Here is an 8,267-nt window from a genome sequence, read left to right as displayed (position 1 = left end):
GCCTCGGAAACTCCACCAAGCTGGCCAGGAATTCCTGCCCCTCCTGGCCTGATAAGAAGCACTGGACTAGAGTGAGAAGAGGTCCCAGGGACCCCATGCCAGGGGAAGGAGTCCTGAGTGGGGTGGCAGCTCCTCTTGGGGAGAGCTGGGGAACAACAGAGAATAAGGGGAAGGATATGGGAGCCACTTTCTCAGAAGGCAAAGAGGAGATAATCAGGGCTGGCAATGCACACCCACTAGATGCTATGTAGCTACATTTAATTCCTCTGTCCAGTGCTTGCTTTTGGAGACTTTTTGAAGGATAAAAGTTTAACCTCCTTTTCAGAGCCTTTAAAACCACAGAGTTGTCCATGAGTTGTCCTTATACTGTCCGTGGCTCCCTAGTGCCAAACTCTAGGCCTACTCCTTCAGGATCCCTTCCTATGCCTTCACTCCTCTCCGTCCCAAACTATCTCAGATCTAATGGGCAATTGTAGGATCATAGGACTGTAGGATTTAGGATCAGAGAGGACTTTGGAGAGCATCTAGTTCCTCATTTAATAGATGGAGGTGAGGCCCCTCATCTAAGGTTATATTGATAGCAAGTAGCAAAATACGGCTTTGAATTCAGTTCTGCTGACTCCAGATCAGAAGCTCTTTTCATTACACCATGGGTAGAGATGTGCTGCTAAATGTTTAACAATCAGCTCTTCAAGAAAAAAAAATCTTTTTTAAGCGTAAGCCTTAGTATTAATGCTTTATTATTATTATTATAATGCATTATTAATACTTTCCTAATCTACTCAAAAAGCAACAAGCAAAAAAACAACAGTTAATTGAGCCCTGATTTGTAACATTTACAGGTTTCCAAGATGTAGATGCTCACACTGACATTGCCCATCAGCTTTGTCAAGCTGGTAAGAGCTGGTTCAAGCATACCCCTAATCCAGGTTTTAAATGGGCAACTTGTCCAGCTCAGTGGATAGAGCACTGGGCCTGGAATTAGGAAGACCTGAGTTCAGATTTGACCTCAAACACTAGCTATGTGACCTTGAGCAATTCACTTAACCTCTGTTTGCCCAGGAGGCAGGTAAGTGGCTCAGTGGATAAAGCCCTGGGCCTGAAGTGAGGAAGACCTGAGTTCAAACTTCTCAGACACTTACTAGTGGTGTGACCCTAGGCACTTAACTTCTGTTTGCCTTAATTTACTAGAAAAGGAAATGGCAAACTATCCCAGTATTTTTGCCAAGAAAACTCCATGGACAAGGTTCACAGGGTCATGAACAGTTGGACACAATTGAACAATAACAACAATAAAGTTGTGAGTGTCTAAAACTTGGTGGAATGAGTCCAAGACTGGTTTCAAGAAACTAGAATTCTGGCCCCTGACTCTTCATTTGTCGTATGACCTGTATAAATAGCTTAACCTTCCTCAGCTTCAGTTTTCTCCTCTGTTCAAAAAGGGAAAATTATTTTTCTTCAAGCAGGATTGAAAAAAACAAACGAGAAGGAATGGAAAAGTGTCAAGAGTAGAAGAGAGCAAGAGATCATTCAACAGAAGCAGCATCGGGCACATTGATGATTTAAATAGTCTGTTCTCATCCCAGTTCTGTCACCATCTTTGGTAAGTCTTCTATGTTCCTTCTCTGGGTTTCAGCTATGGCAGTAAGTGAAAATATAGATACCCCCTTGGGTTCAGGGCTCCCTCCTTTAAGAGATGGAGGCTAATGGACTAGTTCTTAGACCCTTCTTCCCTCATCCTCCCCACCCCCCAGAGGCCAGATGTCTTGGGCCAGGAAGGGCTAGGCCCTACAATCACTTCCTCCTTCCTCTCTCAATATCCTACCCTTCCAGCCATGGTGGCAGGAAACTGGTCTGGACCAGACTTCAGTCCCAGGAAGGAAGGGAGCAGATGTCATTCCTGTCCTCTCTGCTACGTTAGACTCCCCGAGTCAGTTCAGACCTTCCCCGGAATCCAAATACCCTCTAAATTCCAGGTGCTGTCTGCAAATTCATAAGGTTGGGTGTGGAAGGAAAACCAGGTTTTCTTTGTATTTGTAGTGAAAAGCAGTACAGGATAATGGAAAGAACACTGAGTTTGAGCTCAGATCCAACCTCAAGCACTTACTAGATGTGGTACTTACCCTATCTTTCTAAGCCTTAGTTTCCTTATCTGTAAAATATGGAGAGTAATATTTATATAGTTCAAATTACAGAGTTGTGATTTGGAAAGAGTGACTCAGAAATGTGAGAAATAATTATCTGTTTGTGTTCTCTACGCACGCATCAGCTGGCAGGGAAAAGTCTGAGCTGGAAGTTACTCTAGAGGTTACTTAGTCTAACCCCTAAGCATGGCTTCCACCCCTCTTTCCTAGAATACTTTGGCAGTCTGCTAACCTCTCCCTCTTCGATTCCTCCTATACTCGTGGTCCTCCTTGTTTTCCTAATGTACCCTTCTGGCCATGTCCTTCGCCTTGCTAAAGACCCTTTGAGGACTTCCTCATAGGAAAAATTCCAAAATATTTAGTTTGGTGAAATCTGTCCTCTCTTTTAAGGCTCAACTCAGGTGCTTCCTCCTCCATGAAACCTCCCTCCCGTCACCCTTGTCCCCCAGCCAAAAGTGATCTTTTCTCCTCAAATCATTCAGTGCCATTTTGTTTCTGTCTCTCTCTTATGGACACTTACCATGCACCAAGAACCCTGGATTTGAATTCAGAAGTTCTTGGTTCAAGTTCTGACTCTGTTTACTTACTAGCTTTATAACAAGTCACTTAATTTGGTTAGGCTTCACTTTTTCCCCATCTGTAGAAAGAGGGGATTGGATGATCTCTAATTGTATGGAATAATTGGAAAATTGGGGCTCAAAGAAGTCTGACTGCTCGGTTTACCTCTTTCTCCAATCAGCAGAGGAAAATCAAACACAAGTTTCACCTTCTCCCAGTCCCAATCCTAATCCTCACAACCAAAGCAGGAGGGATACAGGAGGACTCACTTCTTATGCCTAGTAGGATATCAAGATTTGGGAGAAAGCCCAGTTCACTTCCTTTTAATTCCAGCTGGTCTTGCTGCCATCCCATACCCAACTTCCTCCTAAAGACACCACCTCTCTTGGCATATTTCCAAGGGTGGCTATTTCTTCTCTCATACACTCTGACACATAATACCAAGAAGAAGAGTTGGCATACTTCTGGCTCTCTTTGGACCTTTTTCAGACACTCCCTCACTGATATTTAGTGATTCCCTTTAAAATTCTCTCTATTTTGTCCAGATCTCTGTTGTAATGATCCCCATATCTCTGGGTCACTGTCCCTCTTCTTCAGTTAAATTCAGGAGATGGCTCACATCTTGCCTTCCCCAACTTCTTTCTTCCTCTCTCCGTCCCTTCATTCTTTCCTTCCTTCCTTCCTTCTTTCCTTCCTTCCTTCCTTCCTTCTTTCCTTCCTTCCTTCCTTCCTTCCTTCCTTCCATCCATCCATCCATCCACTGTGCTCCCTGGTGGCCAACCTTTCAAATACCCCAGGCCCCTAGTTTCTCAGGCTACTCAGCTTGCATGACCTCTGTTTCCAGGCTACCTTAATCTCTCATAAGAGTAGATGCCAGGTCCCCAGCCCCACTCCCAACCTCCAGTAATTTTTTCCCCAGGTGCCAGAATTCCTGATTGCTGCTCTGAGGCAGACCCTTTCCCCAAAGAGGGAGGTTTGGAAGGGAGACCAAGCTGTGGCCTCCCATCTACTTCCCCTTCCCTAGTTCAGGAAACAGATCCACAAGAGCCAGGGGGGTTTGTACTGAAATGACTTTAATATCTCATGTTGCAGCAAAATTAAAAATATACAAAAAGTTTGTGGCATACAAAAAAGTCTTAGTACAGAAAGCCCGGCCTGGGAATCCCCCAGCCTCCCCCTGCCTGGGCCTGAGAGGAAGGCAGAGGAAGAAGAGGGTGGCACCAACAATATTGAAGTACATGGAAGGAGACATAAGGGCTGAGGGCAGAGGAAAGGTGCAACGGAATCAGAAAGGGGAAAGAGGAAGGGTTAGGGTTGGCGAGGCCAGTACCCAGTAGGGCAAATGAGCTGATGGAGAACCCATTGAGCAGAAGCTGCTGGAGCTTAAGCTGAAGGAAGGAGTCCATAGCTGGGGATTCCCATCAGTCAGTAACCAGGCAAGGAGTAGGGATTGGGGAGGAAGGAGGAGGGAGAGGGATGAGTTTAAATTTGAACCACGTCTGAATTTGGAATCACATCTAAAATAGGGACTGCATCTGGAATCAGATCTTTATGTGGCCCCCAGTGCCAAGCCCCATGAACTCTTCAAAGGGTAGGGGCTTAGTAAATGCTTGTTGAATTCATTTCACTGTGGGATTGGACAAGCTCATGGGTTTGAGGAGGCTTCAAAGCACTGAACTCATCTGGGAGCTTCAGCCCTATGGGAACTCGAGGCAGCTTGTGGCTGACTGGGATTCCAGCCTGGGTAAGCAGGGGCTCTCTCAGCTGGTCTGGATGCCCTCTCCTACACTTGGTCTTAGCCTCTCAGAGAGTAGGTAGAGCCAAGGGCCCCATCCCAGCCTGCAGTACAGCTGTGCCTGCCCCGCATTATTGCAGATGCCTCCAGCCCCTGTGGTAATGCATAGAAATGTTCCTCCTCAAGGTTAGCTCCCCAAGTAAGGAAGCATCCATCTATTCAGGACCTTCCTGGGGAGGAGCTGAGGTGCCATGACACTGTCAAGAAGGACCCAGGAAGGCCTAGGTCTCAGGCTCCTTATTCCACACCACCTCCTGGCAGGCCTGTTCCCAGGGAGAGCTCTGGATTTGGGAGATTAGGTTTTTCCTAATCCTCTTTTCCCAGCTTCTTCTTTTCTCAGGTAACCCCCTTAGCAGAATCAGGCAACTGATTCTCTCTCTCTCAATCTCTCTCTCAATCTCTCTCTCTCTCTCTCTCTCTCTCTCTCTCTCTCTCTCTCTCTCTCTCTCTCACACACACNCTCTCTCTCTCTCTCTCTCTCTCTCTCTCTCTCTCTCTCTCTCTCTCACACACACACACACACACACACACACACACACACACACACACACACAACCCCTGGTATCTTCCAAACCTTTCCTTCCCACCCACACCCATACCCGTGCCCACCCCCACCCCCATCCCAAGGGTCGAGCAGCCTCACTAGGTAGGGAACCCAAACCAAAGTCTGCAGACCAAGGAACCTTTCCATACTAACCCCCCAAACCTGGCATATTCTGGGATGCTGCCCGCATGGCTTGGCATTATCTGGGCCCATTCTTGCAAAGCATCTTAAAGCACTTTAGCAACAGGTTGGTGCTGTCTCTCATCCTCAAGGGAGAGGGAAAGAAGCTTAGAAAGAGCAAAGAAGAGGCTGAGTCTGTGGAACCCTTTTCTGTATATCCCTACATACTCTTTCTCAAGGTCTCCTGAGGCAGTGGGGAATCTGACTTAGGGTCCTCCCTTACTAAATGGCCCCAGAGCCCAGGTGGGTTGTATGGATTTAGTGGGGCAATCCCTGGGTAGGGATAGGTCCTGGCACCTGGTCTCACTGGGCACTGAATGTGATCCTAGCCCTTTAACAGTGGTTGTCCCTGAAGAGCCAGGGGGCTTTGGTGGTATGTGTTGGGGATCAGGGGGAAGGATAGGGGCTGTCAGGGGTCTCTGAGTGGAGAACAGCTCCTGGGACCCACAATTAGCCACACTGGAGATGAAGTTAGGACTCTCTTATTGGAAGGGCAAGGGGGTGGGAGTCCAGAAGGAAAGTTGCTAAGTCCCATCAAACCCAGCACCCTAGCAGAAAGGAGAAACAGAAGCAGAACCCAATGAACCCAATTACGCAGAATCAAGTTCACTTCCAACTACATCCTTTAGGTTTTGGTGATTTCTGCACTGCCCCCACTTCCCCTGGCCCCCAAGGTTAAGAACTAGTAGTTAGGCCAATCCAGAACAGGCATAGTTCTAGAGGTCTAGACCTGGCCTGGTCCTATATAGTCAAATCAGGAATGGTTTCTGGCTCCAGCTAGGCTCTAGAGCCGGGAATTAAATTCCAGGTGCTAAATCCCTTCATATTTTGTATCTAAGTCTCATTTGTTTGGGAGAAGACAAGTAGCAGATTCAAGTTCTCCCTAGTTCTGAGATCTCAGGGAGGCAGCCCTACCTCCCTTCCTGGCTGCTGGAAACTTCTCTCTAAGCATCTGATGGAGGGAAGCAGGAATTAGGTTTTTCAGCCCCTCCCAGCCCTGTTTAGAAGGGGAAGAACCTGGGAAGAGTGACAGCAGCAAGCTTATCCTGCGTATCTATACTTAGGAAGCCTTCTCCTCAGGCCCAAAGAGCTGCTGCTAGAGCCTTAGCTTCCCAGGTGAACTTGGAGAGGTCCAAGTTTCTTCACAGCCCCAGAGGTTAGGATAGAGAAGGGAAGAGGCATCTGAGTGGACCTCTGAGAGTTCTAATTCTCAAGATTTTGAGAATATGAAGAATTCAGAGGTCCAGAAAGACAAGGGCACTCAAGAAATGTCCACAGTACAGGAAGAGGAGAGAAGGTTCCCAGATCATCTACTCTGTTCTCTAAGAGCAGACTCCCTTCTCTCTTCTCCCTTCAACAGAGCCCTTATCCTTTGAGAGACTTCCTGCTCCAGCCCAGGAATATAGACTTGCCTACTCCAACAGGACCCTCCCAACCCCATCCCCCTGCCTGGGGCTGCCCCAAGCTTCCTGCTTGGATCTGGCTCTTCTAGCTGACCTGGCACCAGCCATAAAGCAGTGAACAATAGAAAAAGGCCTCCATTGACCCCTAGAAAGGCAGCCTAGTCAGCCAGGCCATCAGTGTATCTGGCAGCAGGATGTGGGTATGAAAGAGGCAATGAAATGTATAACCTTTGGGGATGGAGAATAAGGACAAAGGAATGGGGTAGGTGTATGTGTGCGGTGGGGGCTGTCTGTACCCAGGAGGCAGTGAATTGATACCCAGGGTATCAGTAACAACCGGGACCATTTGATGGGAGCAGGTTCTGTGCTGTACTGGGAGGGGAGGGAGGAGGATGTGGTAACAAGGCACATGGTACAGTCAGTGCATTGGGTGTATGATGAATGTGGTTGGTGTGGATCAGCCTGGGAACCTAATGGGGCACCATGGCTAATGCATATGGTGTCGGTGATGATGGTGGTGGTGGTTGTGTGTGTGTGTGTGTGTGTGTGTGTGTGTGTGTGTGTGTGTGTGTTTAGATGAGAGAGAGAGAGAGAGAGAGAGAGAGAGAGAGAGAGAGAGAGAGAGAGAGAGAGAGATTGTATGTCCTGTGGGCCACTAGAGTAGAGACAAAAGTCTAAGTGACTAGAACAGTGTGAGTACAGCTGACCCGAAAGGGTAGGCAGTGTCAGGGATTACAACATGGAATTCACTCCCATGGGACCGGGCACTTTGCTTGCCCACTGATAATGACCTGGTAGCAAAACTGGAGAATTTAGAGGACCCTTGGGCTCAGCATGACCTTCTCACAGAATCATAGAGCTATGTGGGACCTTCAAGATGATCTTATTCAATTCCTTCATTTTACAGGGGGAACTGAGGCTCAGAGAGGGTAACATGATGAGTCAGGAGCATAACCTGGTATCTAATAAATAATCATGATAATTAGGGACTTTATGGTTTGTAAAACACTTTAAGTCCTCTACCAGAATCCTAGAGGGTAGGAATCTGATGCCTCCTCCAGTGCTGAGGGACCACATAGAAAGAAGCATCATGAAGGAAGGGGGTGGAGGTGAGATGTCAGTGTTGGTAAAACCTCCTATCCCAACTCTTATCAGCAAAGCTTTTTGGCGATCTGACTAAACGGTAGTGGAAAGGGTGGGAGACTGGTTTCTAATCCTGACTCTTGCTATTGCCTCTCTTTATGACTTTGGTCATGCCTCTTTCATTTCTAGGCCTTCATTTCTTCATCTGTAAAATGAGAGGGTTGGACTAAATGATCTCCTGGTTCCCTTCTGGCTTTTTCTGTGAATCAGGGGATCAGGGTTAGGAACCAGGACTCTGCTGCTAAGTTAACTGTGTGACTGGGCAAATCACTTCCCTCTCTGAGCCTGTTTCCTGATCTGTAAAGAGAAAGGTCTCTAAGGTCTCTTCCAGCTATCATATTGTGTGATTCTATGACTCACATTCACCTCAGGGAATGAAGAGAGCCCTAGGAACGTCCCAGGAAGGAAGAATGTGGGAGGGAGAGACAAAGACATCCAATAGCCAAGCAGGGAACAGAAAGAGCAGCTGAGGTAGATCATGTCACAGGAAGGAAGACAAA

This window comes from Gracilinanus agilis, chromosome 2 (assembly GCF_016433145.1).
Source record: "Gracilinanus agilis isolate LMUSP501 chromosome 2, AgileGrace, whole genome shotgun sequence".
In the NCBI taxonomy this organism is placed as follows: Eukaryota; Metazoa; Chordata; class Mammalia; order Didelphimorphia; family Didelphidae; genus Gracilinanus; species Gracilinanus agilis.
The sequence above is the reverse complement of the archived record's forward strand: the minus strand, read 5'-3'. Positions refer to the sequence as shown.